Below are 14988 nucleotides of genomic sequence, written 5' to 3'. Positions count from 1 at the left end.
AGGCCATATCTTTCAAAAACAATGATAAGTTTCTTCCTTCTTTACTATACATAACTATTTTAATTTTTCCCTTGTCTGTTTGTTCCTACCATGGTTTGAAGTACCATGGTGACTATGGTGATAGTGGAATCATTTTTTTTTCAGATTTTGTTTCTTATTTTAGAGGAAAAGATCTCAATTTTTCCCAACTAATATGATTTTGATTATTTATTTGCCTTCAATTAATTTTATCAAATTTAGGTAAGATTCTTCTATGCCTATTTTATTTGGGGTTTTTATCATGAATGGGTGTTGGATTTCATAAAAATACTTTTCCTATATTGAACATCTGTTCATGTGGTTTTTGTCCTTGTTTCTGTTTATTGCATGCACTACATTTATTGATCTGCATATATTTAACCATCATTGCAGCCCTGAGGTGAAACCTACTTGGCTGTGATGTACAATCTTTTTGATAATTTGTGATATTTTATTTGAGTATCTTATCAAGAATATCAGCCTATAGTTTTCTTTTTCTGTTTGATCTTTGATTAGTTTGACAGTCAGAAGGTCACTAAATTCAAGAAATGGGATAGGAAGCATTACCTCCTTTTCTACTGCATTAAAGAGTTAAAGGAGGATTCAGGTTATAACCTCCCTGAAGGGCTCCTGGACTTCAACATTGAATCCACCAGATCCTGGGATATTTTTAATTGGTAAGCTTCTTTTTTTTTTTTTTATCCCCGTCTCAATTTCATTGCTTTCTATTGGATTGATCAGACATTTTATGTTTCTTAGTTCAAATCTGGTGATTCACATATGTCTAAGATTTTGTCCATTTTTTCAAGATTCTCCTTTTTTATTAAGCATAAGTTTACATATTTTCTATATCCTGGATATTGGTGGTATCCATTGTGATTTTGCCTATTCACCTCTAATTGTGTTGATGTGAGTGTTTTCTTTCTTTTGGTAGGCACGGCTAAGCATTTTTCTATTTTATTTATTTTTTCAAAGAACCAGTTCTTTGAGTCATTGCTTTGTTGTATTTTTTTGAGTCTCAATTTAATGAGACTCTGACTTTTTATTGGCTTTCTGAAACTAATGTTCCAGAAGGATTTGTTTTTGTGTGTCTTGTGGTTCCTCTTTAGGTTATTTATTGGTGCTCTTTCTGTTCTTCCAAAGTGAAACCTAACTGCAGTAAACTTCCCTCTAGAATGACTCTCAGGTTGTCCCAGAGGTTCTGGTGTGTTGGACCAGCAGTGTCATTTGATTTCACAAACTGTTCAACTCTTTCCCTTAATGTCTTTAATGATTCCTTTATGACTTGGAAGTATATTATTAAGTGCTCAGTGGATTGTCATTTGTTTTCTCATTTCTTTTGTGAACGATTTCCAGTTTCAATGCACAATAGGCTACTGAATACATGGAGCAGTTTTGGATCTTTTATATTTATTCAAGCAAGTTTTGTTGACTAATGTCAGGTCTATTTTGAAGAAAGTTCCACGTCCTGCTGAGGATAATATGCATTTTTTGTAGTAGTATAAAATGCTCTTTATACATTTATTAAGGATATTTATTCAAAGGTGTGCTTCATTTTTTTTTTTTCATTTTTCTGTCTCTTGTGAAATTGCGGTTCACCTATTATGAATGAATGAGTCTTACTTGAACTTTTCGGTCCTGCAGTATGTGTTTTATGAAGGTTGGCCCTTATTATTCACTACCGATGTGTTTACAACATATTGTATATATAATATGCATAGATAGATAAACACTGTTCCAGGAGTCTGGCCTCTGTAGTGCTGGTGGACTGCATCAGGCTCCTGGGGTCCTCCTAATCTGTCTGCTCCACTGGGCTCCAGGAGGGAGCAGAGGCAGGGTGGAGGGAGGGGCCATGACTCCCCTCTTTCCCCTTCAGCAATTCAGATGTATGGTTTCATCTGCATGAATAGTATTTTTTTCATGCTAGGGTGTGAGTGACTCCCTGCATGAGGCATCTGCACTTTCGATGAGCCTTCTCCCCCAGCACTCCCATGCCAGGCCCGCCCTCGCAGTCCACGGTGAGTTGGTCAGTCTTTCTCCATGGGACTGAAGTCTATGTGTGGTCAGTGCTGCTGTTGTGGTGTTTATCAGTCTCATCCCTCAGTGAATTCACTTTCAACTATGTAAGAGACCAAGACATTTTGAGCTTATTCACAGAAAAAAACTCTGGCCCAGCATCAGTTCTCACTTGGAAAAGACAGTAAATATTTGGCAGGTGACTGTCTCTCCAGCACTCTGTGGCTAAGTGACTTAAATTAGCATTTGTTGGAAAGGGTGTGGAAATCTGGCTTGGGCTCATTCCTCACATTTAGCTCTATAGGTCCTGCAGGCTCTGGGTTAGTAAAGGCAGCAGAATTTAGAAAGCAGAGCAAACAAGTGTGGTTTCCAGTTTTCCTTCAATCCATATTACAATTACTATAACATGTCACTTGAATATAATTTGTTGAGGAACAAAAGAATCTATGAAACCTAGCACAGATTTTAACAGAAGGACAACCACAGAGGACAGAGTGAAATACTATGCTTTATAGTTAAAGAAAGCAGAAGGTAAGATTGTGACACACTTGCTGCCAGTGCAGCTGAGATGGCACTGTTATTCACTCCTGAGCCTACTATTCATGTCAGGTGCATGTCAGATGACTCTCTGATCTTTTAGAAAATAAATTTGTTTAAAATGATGCTTTACATCACAAAATATAATAATTTAATGTATATTAAAAATAAATAAATTAGCATTTGTACCTTAGTTGAATTACTAATTTAAAATTCAATGGAATTAGTATAGTTTAGAGGATGTGAAGGGGTTTAAGGGCCCACATTCTGAGTTTGGTACTTATTAAACATGTGCTAGAGGGATTTAGGTAAATGGTTTACACTAAAACTTACTCATGCAGTAGGGAAATTATTGTAATCATCTTAATTTGTTTTCATGCCTGTAATTCTTATCCTTGTGATGTCTCATGTATTTATTGTAAGAGAGAAATAGATACTAAGTCCAATATATATGCTAAATATTTGGTTAAAGTTGTAACTGATGCACTGTAATCTAAGTACTGCTACCTTAATCCATGAGCATAGTCTTCTGTGGTGCAGATACATTTAGACACTCACTAAATTCCATACTATGGCAAGAAAGAAGGAATGTGAGAAATACTGAATCAGAAAGGTTATTGTAAATCTTCTGAGTGTTTAGCTACTGACATCTAAACTAGAAATTATCTAGGGTTCATGCAGCATACTTTAATCAAATTCTCAATTCTCTGCTTGTCCTTGAAGACACAGAAAGCAAGAATGAAACTTGACTCACCATATACTTTCAATACACTTTCTATTTTTTAGTACAGATTTATTAAGAACAAGGTTGTGGTATCTTAACAAATACTGTGAGTTAAAATTTTCTATAAAAATTACATGATAGCAGGCTAGCAATTTTCTTGATTAGGTCACAGAATGGAAGTTATACTAACTAGCGTTACACCGTGAAGATACTATGTTCAATATAACTGAGTTTCTCACTCCATGTATGCAAAACTTCCTCGTACCCAAATATGTCCTTTAAATCTCTTAATAAAAATCAAGAGTGTGTCTGACAGTGATGAGGAAATATAAAAACTTGGGTATATCAAAAAATAGAGTATGCTTTTCTAGTTTTGAGATATTTTAATGCCTCATATGGCAAGTGTATTTGGAAGTTCATGTATTCTTCAGTGGAATAATGTATGAAGACAGCTTCATTCTCATAGAAAACCTATGTTGAAGTTTTGGGAACACTTGCTATAAAATGATTTGAGTCTTCAAAAGAAAAATCACACATTAATCCCTAATCTCTAGATTGTGACCCAGGAAATAGATTTTGTTTTTTGCAGATATAACTAAACAGATTAAAATGAAGTCACTGGGCAGAAGATGTGGCTCACTGTTACAATGTTTGCCTGATATGTGTGATGCCCTAGATTTAATTTCTAGCAGCAGTGACAAAACGTAGATTAGATAGATAGATAGATAGATAGATAGATAGATAGATAGACAGATAGCAGATAGAGATGATTGACTGATAGATACATATAAGGTAGAATTTAACACACAGCAACAGAGAAAACAAAACACTGTCATGCAAAACTGAAACCAAGGTTTGACCTGATGCCTCTACCACTGAAGGAACGGCAAGGCCGACTATAAACCACAAGCAATTGCATGATACGTGGGAGAGATTCTTCCTCACAGACAGAAAAATCCACACTGTGGACACATTTACTGGGAAACTACCCCCCAAGGCAGTGAGCACAGTGAAACCCAGTGTTACCACAGCACCACAGACCAACAGACCATCTTGTGGACCCATGGCCAAATATGGAAATGATGGCTTCTCTAGCTTTGCTTAGACAAAAATATCTATGCAATGCAGGTCCTAAATAGAATTCTTCATCACCCCAGAAATGTTACCACGACTGTTTCCTCATAGGACCAAATAATTTTGGATAATAATATGGTTCCCTAGTGTTTGTATTTAAGTACTCCTATTAATCCTAGCCAACCACTACTGAGTAACAGCTACACAAGAATAACTGTTTTGTAAGTTTTTCCCATGTGCATTCAGAAACATTGCCTTACTTTAAAAATCTCACAGTAAATTAGCAAGACAGACAGAAAAATGGTCTTATTTTGAGATAAGTCCTCTGGAATACATCGGTTAATGGCTATATTTGAAGACCACTAACTTCATGCCAGACACTGGGGTGGATGTTATCTTTTCGAGATGGCATCTCACTAAGTTGCTAAACTGCCCGTGCTGGGCTTCAGCTGGCCATTCCCCTTCCTCAAACTCCCAGAGTCCTAGAGTTACAAGCTGGCACTAGGTGCCTGTTTCAGTAATATATTCAACTTATCCCAACTTACCTACTCAGGATTCTCATACTGTTCAAATTCTCACCTTCCAAATGAAGACCTTCTGACATACTTCCATAAGTAATATGTGGAAATAAAGGTTTATTATTATCCTACAGTAATGGAGAAGTATTTATGCCCGTAAAAGACACACAGTGTAATGTGATTTCAGGAAGTACAATAAACAATTAGCCGGCCTTTGAATTATACGTAAGACACATAGAATTTCTGAGGCACGTGGTCAGGGAGGGAGTAGTGAATAGGAAGGGCTGATGGAAAGGGTAGAAGCAGGTATCAAGGATGCGCTTGTCTGGGAGAGTGGCTGGAAGGTGGGGGGGTACTTGTCTGGTGGAGGGTGGGAAGGGCAAAATCTTGGCACCTCAGCATCTGAGGGGAGCCCACTGGACCTGAGTGTGATGGGAATGGCCAGGTTCAAAGCATTCTACAAGGAGCCCCCTGGACTAATGTGACAATGACACCGCGGTTTAAGGACTTCCGAGATTGGCTCCTTAACTGCAGTGTTGAGTTCTTTCTCTTGCTGCACCTACAATTTTCTCCCCAAATGACATTTTCTCACTGGTCCTGTGTTATCCAGTTGGAGTAACTGTCCTTACTCTGTCCCTTCATGTACTTCAGTGCCATGGATCAGTCATCATGGTAAAACACACATAGGACGTTGTTGTGCAGATGGAGCCCTGAGAGTAATTTGAGGAATGAAACTGTGTGTACCTTAACTACTGAAACTCAGTCAAAAGAGCAGTGTAGTTCCAGAGCAGTGCCGTAGTCTTGGATAATGTTCTTTTAAATAGCCTTTTGTCTGTTCTTATCTCTCATAATTTTAGAAGCTAAAAAAATTTTTTATTTGTTCATTTGTTTTGCTTCATTCTTTCCCCAGCATCTGCCCTGCCTCTTGTACCTTACCTGTGTGAATTAGTCATGCTCATTCATTATGTCTTTGAGTGTTACACAAATATTCTGCAATTGTAAGTATAATCACAGTGCATCTAATCATCAAAAGTGAGAGGGAAGTTGAAGTTATTGGTTAAAACAAATGTTCAGTGTCATTTGGAGGACAAAATTGATTTTGTCTCATAAATTCCATTGGACCTGACCCCTTGAAAGTGACTCCTTGATATACATATGTTATAAATATGTTCTTTGAAAACAAAGCTACTAGAATCTCCCCAGACAGAGAATGTCATCTAGCACAGATTCACAAATTAGAACTCCAAGATTAGTTTTACTTGTTAGCTTTCTTGGCTTCTTAGAAATTTTAAGCCACAAGTGTTTGATCTTAGTTCAGGGAGTGAAAACCAGTGCATGGATCTCAGTCAAGCAATCCACAACTTTGCAAAACATTATAGAGCTGAGTGCACTCCTGGTGTAGCATGGGAAACCCCAGTCATTGTCATGCACCATGAGTTTTATAAACCTGTAGCTTCAGTACACAAGTATCCTTCTCACCGAGCTGCACACTAAAAGCAAAGCTGCCTAAGCCTTTTGCTAACATGACAGCATCAAAAGGTCAGGATGCAGGAGTCCAGGAATACACAAGAGAGAACACATTTGATGCTCTTAAGGCATGACATGCTTGAAAATTAAACACCAAATTTTTGTTTCCTGCCTCTTAAGTATAACTAAAAGAACACATCAAGAGCTAACATGCAACAAAGATTCTTGAAAAACATTCCAACGGATGTCTGTTTAGAAATGATAATTTTAGGTTTCACTTTCAGTTTTTTGTTTGCTTGCTTTTGTGTTTGCACCCATTTGCAACACAAAGAGAAGTTAAGTAATACTGAAATAAACCTCAGGTGTATTTTATCTGGACTCAGCACTGCAGCAATGCCTCTCTTTTTCCTTTTACTGAACTATTCAGGTATGTTTTGCATACACCAACCACTGAATCCCTAAATAGTCCAGACTCCATTTCCTAATAAGCCTTTTGGTTGACATAACGTAAACAGTTATGATCTAAAAGTGCATTATTTCTGAAAGCCTTTGAAAAATGCCTGCTTATACTCCTGAGGAAAGTTTTCCTTTTCTATTTGTGTGCTTTTGATGCATTTTTATCTGTCTGCTCTGTTGCATGCCTTTTTCCATCTCTTTGTGTTTGAATACATACACTGACATTAGAGATAGAGGAGATTCGCTTCTTTGGGAGACTTCAGCAAACTTACTATCTCCAACATGAAGATGAGACTAAATTCTGGAAAAACCCAGAACAAAAGAACAGCGCATTTCCTTTTGGTATAAAATAGGTAAATTTGTACTTAGGCTGAAACTTCAATTCTATTTATATATTTCATCCCAGTAATTGAACATTTTATACAGTATTCAGTTTTCTACAATAGTTTCCTGGAGATACTGTTTTATCCTGTATTTTCCATTGTAGGTAAGCTGCTATATGCTCCTCCCATATGCAAGGTCAGTTTGATTTTTCATTGTCATTCCTAACACTGAAACAATTTAACTGGAAAACTTAGGGTTAAGACAAATGTTCAGGGATGAGGTTTGTGTGGTAGACTTCCCGTGTAATCAGTGAAAGCATGAATGAATTCTTAAGTGGGAGTTCTCCAAAATACTGATACTATACCAATGAAGAAAACACTGAGTTGCTGCAAAGTGAAGATGAAAAGAAGTCTTTGAGAAAAAGAACAAAACATCAGGGCAAGCAAACCAAACAGACACCAGACTTCTTCCCAAGATACAGAATATGGAGGGACACCCAGGAACTGCCCCCCAAATCAGCTGAGATTTTTGACCACATACTATACCAAGGCATAATGTGAATAGGGATAAAAATGACAGTTTTCTAAGGATAAGGTGAGTCTTTTTCATTCTGCAAAGTTGTATTTTCTTAGAAATTGTCAAACTGCTAGGTTTCTTATGGTGCTGCCATAATGGTCATTAGGCTTATTGGTCTCTTTGCCAGAATTCTTCAACTTGAGCACGCATTTCCTTTATCAAGTCAGAACTTCAATTTACTTATACTTTTACTCTTGATTTGGAATGTTGACAAAACGTGAGTTCTCCTTAGAAGTGCAATAAATACATTAACAGAATACCTTGAAAAAAGCTTGAATTTTCCAGTTTAAGTCTATTACTTAATGGTACATTTATGTGCTTTCAAGTAAATTAAGAAATACAACAATTAATAAAGACTAATAAAACGTTTAAAATGCATACGAAACATATATACTTAGAGAGAAAAGTGAGGAGTATTCTAAGCCCAGAAATAAACATGTTAATGCATCATGTGGAAAGTACCATTGGATGAAACCATTCCTTGAATAATTATTTATACTGTAGCTCATGGTAGTTAAAGTCCAACATAGTGACACCTGGTCTCACATTCAATGTGCAGAGCGGGTGACATAGCTTATTTCCAGCATGTGTGAAACCCTTGTGTTTTATGTTCAGTATGGAGTACAGTCATTTGCTGTGTCACACTGGGTAACAGAGTTTATCCCTGAGCCTTGGCTCTCTCAGGTTTAAGATGATAACAGTGCCCACCTTACTGTGTTATGGTACAATTACAGTATGTGTGTGTGTGTGTATGCAATAGGCAGAACATGGTATATAAACAATAAACTTTAATTATGACTGTTAAATACCAACAGACAAACTTGAAAATCTTGCATTAAATATTATGTTGTGGCTTAATATTCATAGATATAAAATAGGTTAAAGTAGACTTCGACCTTCCTAGCATTAGCTTTCTTTGTGACTTATTCTCAGTTTGAACTTTTAAAAACTGGACACAGTTCTTACCTACATCATTAAGATAACAAAGGAAGTCACCTGGCATTGGGGTCAGAATGACCCTGAGTAATCACAGCTTAGAGAGGCACACATCACTGGGTGTCCTTGAGAAAACTGTTCTTTGACCTTGAGCTCAATGAATTCACCTTTAAGAAATGAAGACCTAGTCAGGTTTCTGCATTGCTGTCATTTGGGGGATTGATGTGCTTCAATTAAATATCTTTTCGCATATGATATTAAAAGGCATAATGTCAGTCTCTAAAATGTTTCTTGTTTCAGAAATTCAAAATACTTTATGTATTTTCTTTCAAAATACTTTCTTTCACTCACTCTCCAATGAATCATCTGCATCCCATTTGAACTGTGTAGTTTCATATATTCTTGGTTATTCAGAGATTGCTTTTACAGAATCCAAAAATAACTTCTACCCTAATTGCGGTTGTAGCATATGATCCAAGGGTGAACTTTCAAGTGATTCAAGGGAAACAATAATGTAAAAATAATTAAACACAAAACACAGTCAAGTAGAGATATTCAGGTTATGGAGAGGATTCTGCTTTCTAGTTGCTTTGTTAGTACAAATGCCAGGAGAGGAAGAAAAAAATTTCTTTTAGGTAACCAAATGTAAGAAGAGAAAATTGCAAAATTTAGCTAGTGTCTGCCTGAACAATAGATCTGACCTAACTACTGTTGGTTGTTGAAAATCAAAATGTGCTTTCTACTATTAAAAAAATAAGATAACACTATGAGGAATTATGGTGTTTTTCCTTGATAAATGTTTCATATATTCTTAGTCAGTAGCAATATTTTTAGAGTAGTTGGCAAAAGCATGCACAAAGGAACAAAGCATTGCTCACAAAACTACCTGCTGTGCAAAGGATAAAACAAAAGGGATAGAGAAAACAGAAACTTTTAACCTTAAAATTTTTAGACCTTTCCAACTGCAAAATAAAGGTTCCTAAACACAAATTTTTGTAGACAACTTGTGTGTGGAAAAGTACTCAAATGATGGGAATTATTAATTGTATTTTTGATCCAAGATTTTAGGTGGAATCAAGCTTTTATTTTTGGTTTGTTACTTTTGCAGTTTACCATAAGTGATGCAAAAATGAAATTTTAACAAGTTTTTTCATTACATAAATGTAATAAAACAACTAAAAGATATCCTATATTCAAGGTCCAAGATAATCAATGTTGTTGAAATGCCCATACTACTCCTAAAGATTACATGTAATTCCAATCAAAATACCAATAACATTCTTCACAAAAATAAATACAAGTCTAAAATTTGAAAGAAATTTTCAAAAACCCACTACAGTGAAAGAAACATAGAAAGAAAAGGGAGTCACTTTCATGACTTCAAAATATAGTAAAAAGTTGTAGTGCATAGCATGGTATTTGTAGTAACGGGAAAATAGGGCTAAATAGCCATCTCTAAAAATTGACAAGCAAGTGGTCAACGGGGACTTGTAAAAGTGCTAAACATCACATATCATAAGGGAAATGTAAACTGAAAACTGCACTGAGGTTCACCTCACTTAAGTAAAAATAACTCTCATCTAAAAGACAAAGAAATTGTTGGAGAGAAGGGGGAAAAATGAGAAACCTTGCACAGTGACAATGAAAATTACTACAACTACTATTACAACAGTATTGAGTTACATGACAAAAGTAAAAATAGAAACTGCTCTTGACTTAGTTGTTACCCTTCCCAGTGTATTCCAAGACAGTTAAAGACATTGTATCACAGTGACCCCCGCACATGCATTTCTGTAGCAGCACAGCTCACGATGCCTAAGTCCTGGAAGTGGCCTACACATCCATCAAAGATGAACGGATAAAGAAAACATGACTTTTATGCACAACTAAGAGCTACTCTGCCACAAAGAAGCATAAATGAGAATCATTTATAGAAAAATGAGTGTTCCTTGATCATACAATTAAGAGAAATAAATCAGATACACAAGCTTAAATATTGCATGATTTCTCTTATATGAGAAATGTAGAAATACTTCCAAGAGGAAAGTAAAAGATAGATTAACAGGCAGATAAATCTTTCTTCAAAAGGGAGAAAGACCAAGCTTTCGTGGGGGCCAGAAGTGTCAATCAACTGATAAGTCCATAGAGAAATGTGCAACATGTATGTAATGGATTCTTTTACAGGTACAAAAGAGATGGAATCTTGTTTGAGTGACGAAGTATGGAACTGAAAATTAGGATAAAACAAATCAAGAGCAAAAATAAATACTGCTTGATCTCCACCATATGCTGAATCTGAACAAATCTATATTATAGAAACTGTAAGGAGAACAGTGGTTACCAGAAGCCTCGGCTGCCATTAGGATTATGATTTTTCTTAAAAGGTAAAATTTTATTTAAAATATTTGTGTTGGTTAAACCCTGGTTCTGAGCAACCATATGTTTCACATGGCACAATTCAAGATTAACAGCATGTGCTAGTGTGGGGAAAAAGTAAGGATTCCTAAGGCCTGACCACTTTGTTCGGTGTGATGTGGTACTTTACCAGCCAGCCCTGGCCATCTTTTGTCAGCTTTGAACCTGCATCTTGCACCCCTGACTCTCTGGTCCATGTTTATATGTGGTATAGTGTATGTTCTCCGACAGTTCTCATATTCAGGATAGAGAAATTCTCTAAGCTCCTTTCAAAAGTGGAACTCAGAGGAGACAGTACTACGAGATTTTAGGGCCTGGGATATAGGGAACTAGTAGATCTGATTTCCTGGTTCCATGAGCTCACACTGAATGAAGGCCACTTGCTCTGAGAACAGGATATCTGGACAACCCTGGTGAAGAGATGACCCCAGCCTTCTAGCTGTTCTTGAGAAGGCATCAGGTATCCAAACAATACCATGGGGAAACCTCCCAAAAGTTCCATTTGAATGGAAAGCTTTGGTCTTGATACCCTCTTCTTGACATGCCCCTAGTGACCTAATTCCTTTCATTCTCCTGCCCCGAGGATAGTTCCACTTCCTGATAGCACACAGGTTGTTGAGTGAGTCTTCACTGCATGACCTGTGGGGCCATGACAAGGCTTTATGCTTGACACACATTTGTTAGCTAGACAGATCATCCCAATTTAAAGCTTTTAACATCTAGTTTAAACCACAACCTGACACAGTAGAAACTCTAATTCATTGGTTTTTTCAGAAGACAGCTGTTTTCTCTATTTCACAATAATAAAAGTTGTTATGTTTCTTCCGCCAGAAGCAAAACACTGAGTTAACTTGAAGTGGAGACTTCTGTTGGCAGGACACTATGAACTTTGGTAAGGAGTAATAAGGATGTAAGTGAGAGAAGCCATGCATCAAACAATCGGAGAGTAACCAGAGCCTGTGGGAGCTGAGGAGAAGATAACGGGGTAAAAGGTGAGGAGTAGAACAAGGTGAGGAGAATGCAATTTTCAAGAGAAATTCTGTAATAGTGAAGTGTCTCATTTATTCATCTGTACCACAGGACTAACAACAACAACAACAACAACAACAACAACAAAAAGTCATGTGATATGTGATAACCCTTATTTCCAATAACATACTTCAAGTCCGGAATTGAAATTTTGAAAATAAATTTAATTTGAATGAAGTACCACCATTGCTCACAGTTGGGCTATCGTATGCTGGATACTTATCAGAAGAGTTTGAGAAAACAAGAACTTCTATTATTTAAGAAACAAAATACAATCATTTGGTCCCTTCCTGTATCAGAATGGGCTGTCAGGGACCATGGATTATGCTGGAATCTGAAGGATGTCAGAGGCTGTCCTGGCCCTGCCCTTTGAACCAGACTGCTTTCTCCTGGTCGCAAGTGCAGCTGAAGCCCTAAGGCTAGGGAAACTGTAGTGCTCACAGGACAAGATATGACCCACTGAGGAGGACAAGGACTTTACAGCAGGGTAGTAGCAGTGGTATAAATTCTCATGTAGGGAAACATCAGCTTCTTATGGCCCCTTCTCTCCCTGGTGAGAATGCTTTGTTTTTTTACTAGCCCACAGTGACAGTCACTGCTGTTCCTGGAATCACTCACTACACTGCCCCATGCCGCATGATAAATACAGGCAAGCGGGGGGGTCTTACTCTTTGCCCATCCTGAGGCACTGACCCCTCTTTGCACTGCACCACTCATGCAGGCAGTGGGGGATCTCACTAGGTCACTGATAATGCGGCATTTTCTTAAAAAATTTTTGAAGTTAACCAACCCAAATATAAGGACACAAATCAACAGTAGCTTAGTATTTCTAATATGTCAGCTAAACTCAGATCATGGCTCTCATTTTATATACTGTGTAAACTAGGTCACTAATTCCTCAAATTTTTATTGTAAGTATCTTTTTTTATTATAGTATGTGTTCTAATACTGCAAAAGTGGGAAATTCCATATCTATTGAGACACGGAGTGAGGAATTAGTTCAAAGGGTCACATTTCCTTAGCTAAGGCAAGTGCTACAGACAGTGTTTATTAACATGACAGAAAAGGAGACATTATCTCCTGGAGCCAAGAATGCCAAGTACATTCATGAAAGGAAAGAACCGCTAACGTATATCAGAAGCAATTTTCTATAATTCACTCTGTGGTTTAGCAAACAGAAAATGCTTCTGTACTAATGAAACGTGGCCATGTCCTTGCCTTCAAGGCAAGTTCCATATTATGAAAGAGTCAAAGTATAGAATTTTATCCTTTGCCTAAGTTCCAAGTGAGGGTGAAAGTCTTTGCATAATTTATCTTAAAAACCTGGTAGCTAAAATAGCAAATTCCTTTACCCTCTACATGTAACTCTGGACCGAAAAAGAGGGATCATCATAGACAACCGCCTTCCCAATCCAGGAGTGGGATGCGAGGCAGATGGTACAATCCAATGCATAAAACAGTGCTGGACTCTGTCACCATCGGTCAGTGTCTCACTAAATATTATTTCTCACTAAATATTATAAAGATTCTAATGATATTTGACAGTTAATTATAAACTTCAGGTTAATAATAAATATTATAATTTTTATATATAAATCTTCCTAACACTAAGGCATGAATATTGTGATAATAATTGATCAAAACAAGATCATCAATACTCACATTACAAAGATAATTTACAAAAATTAGATCAGCTAGAAGAGATTACATAAAAACATGTACTTGCAAAGCAACCTTTGTAGAGAACATTTTTCCTCCTTGTAGCATTAGCAGCTATTATATTTTCATAGAGAAATTTTGTTTCAAAAAGTCACCAAAAAAACCTAATATGATTTTGGGGAAAATAACAAGTCTTTCTTATTTTGTTAGAACTAACACCATAGAATAAATAAAAGAATTCACAGTAACAAGCAGTGAAAATGTAGACATTGTTCCCCATATAAATAGAAAACGATCTTTAAAGAGATTACAGAAAAGTGACTGCATTTTGTGTCCCTGATAGCTAATAACTTTTCATGCATTTATCTTTCCTATGAAAGACACATTATAGATAAGGTACTCGTGTTTTCATTATGCAGTTTCCAGTGTGGCTACTCTTTATCATTTATTACCACCTAATCTTTGTAAATGTAACCACTTTGTCTCTGAGCAGAGCACCATAAGTTTGTGTGTACATTCTCCCCATAGTCTTTGAGATCTACAACCAAAGTCAACAATTAAATGTGAATTTTGTCTCTGCAATTATCCATTGTTAATTCCAACCTCCTTACTCCTAGCATTGAACCATGAGTCAGTCACAGTCTAGATTCAGTTACCCCTGAAAATCTCCATCTAAAAATCCATGGGATCTTGGGGGACAAACCATGACAAGTACTCTGAAACAGGAGAATGAAGGTGGTATCAGAAAATGGATTAATACCACTTGCTTTTGGGTTACTGGGTTATTGTATGGGAAGGACCAATACAGTAAAAATGTGGCATACTTTAGATTGAAATCATAGCAAACAAAGCCACAGAATGATGAACTACGGGTTTTCTTTCATTAAAAAGCACCAAATTCTTATTATAAAGCATATGAGAAATATATAAAAGCACAAAAAATCCACAATAATGACATCAATATGTTGAAAAATTAAAACTCACAAATATTTCTTCTTCCATTTTAAGTTTTTCTTTGTATAAATGACTTTCTCACTAACCTCCTTTCTAAAAACTAACTCCCTTTTTTAACTTGGAATTTCCAGGCTTCATATATTGACATTATATAAGTGCTAAACGTAGAACTGAATGAATATTTAATTAGATAAAATTACAAATTAAAAAAGTCAGATTTTTTTCTAAAACTTTGTTTTTCTGAAACCTAAAAAGGGATTATTCATTGTTAGGACTGAAAAAAAC

The 14988-nt window shown here is 36.4% G+C and overlaps 1 long non-coding RNA gene across 1 annotated transcript; it reads left to right on the top strand.

Moving 5' to 3' along the window:
* Positions 1 to 1941: 1941 nt before the first annotated feature.
* Positions 1942 to 12042, top strand: LOC134477592 (uncharacterized). The gene is made up of 3 exons (XR_010049601.1): positions 1942 to 2036; positions 10831 to 11030; positions 11893 to 12042. It is a non-coding gene; the product is annotated as an uncharacterized LOC134477592 (long non-coding RNA).
* The last annotated feature ends 2946 nt before the right edge of the window (positions 12043 to 14988 follow it).

Source organism: Cavia porcellus, unplaced genomic scaffold (genome assembly GCF_034190915.1).
Source record: "Cavia porcellus strain 051 isolate PalLab524CR breed Dunkin Hartley unplaced genomic scaffold, mCavPor4.1 scaffold_9, whole genome shotgun sequence".
Lineage (NCBI taxonomy): Eukaryota > Metazoa > Chordata > Mammalia > Rodentia > Caviidae > Cavia > Cavia porcellus.
Note: the sequence above shows the minus strand (reverse complement) of the source record. Positions and strands in the feature narration are given on the sequence as shown.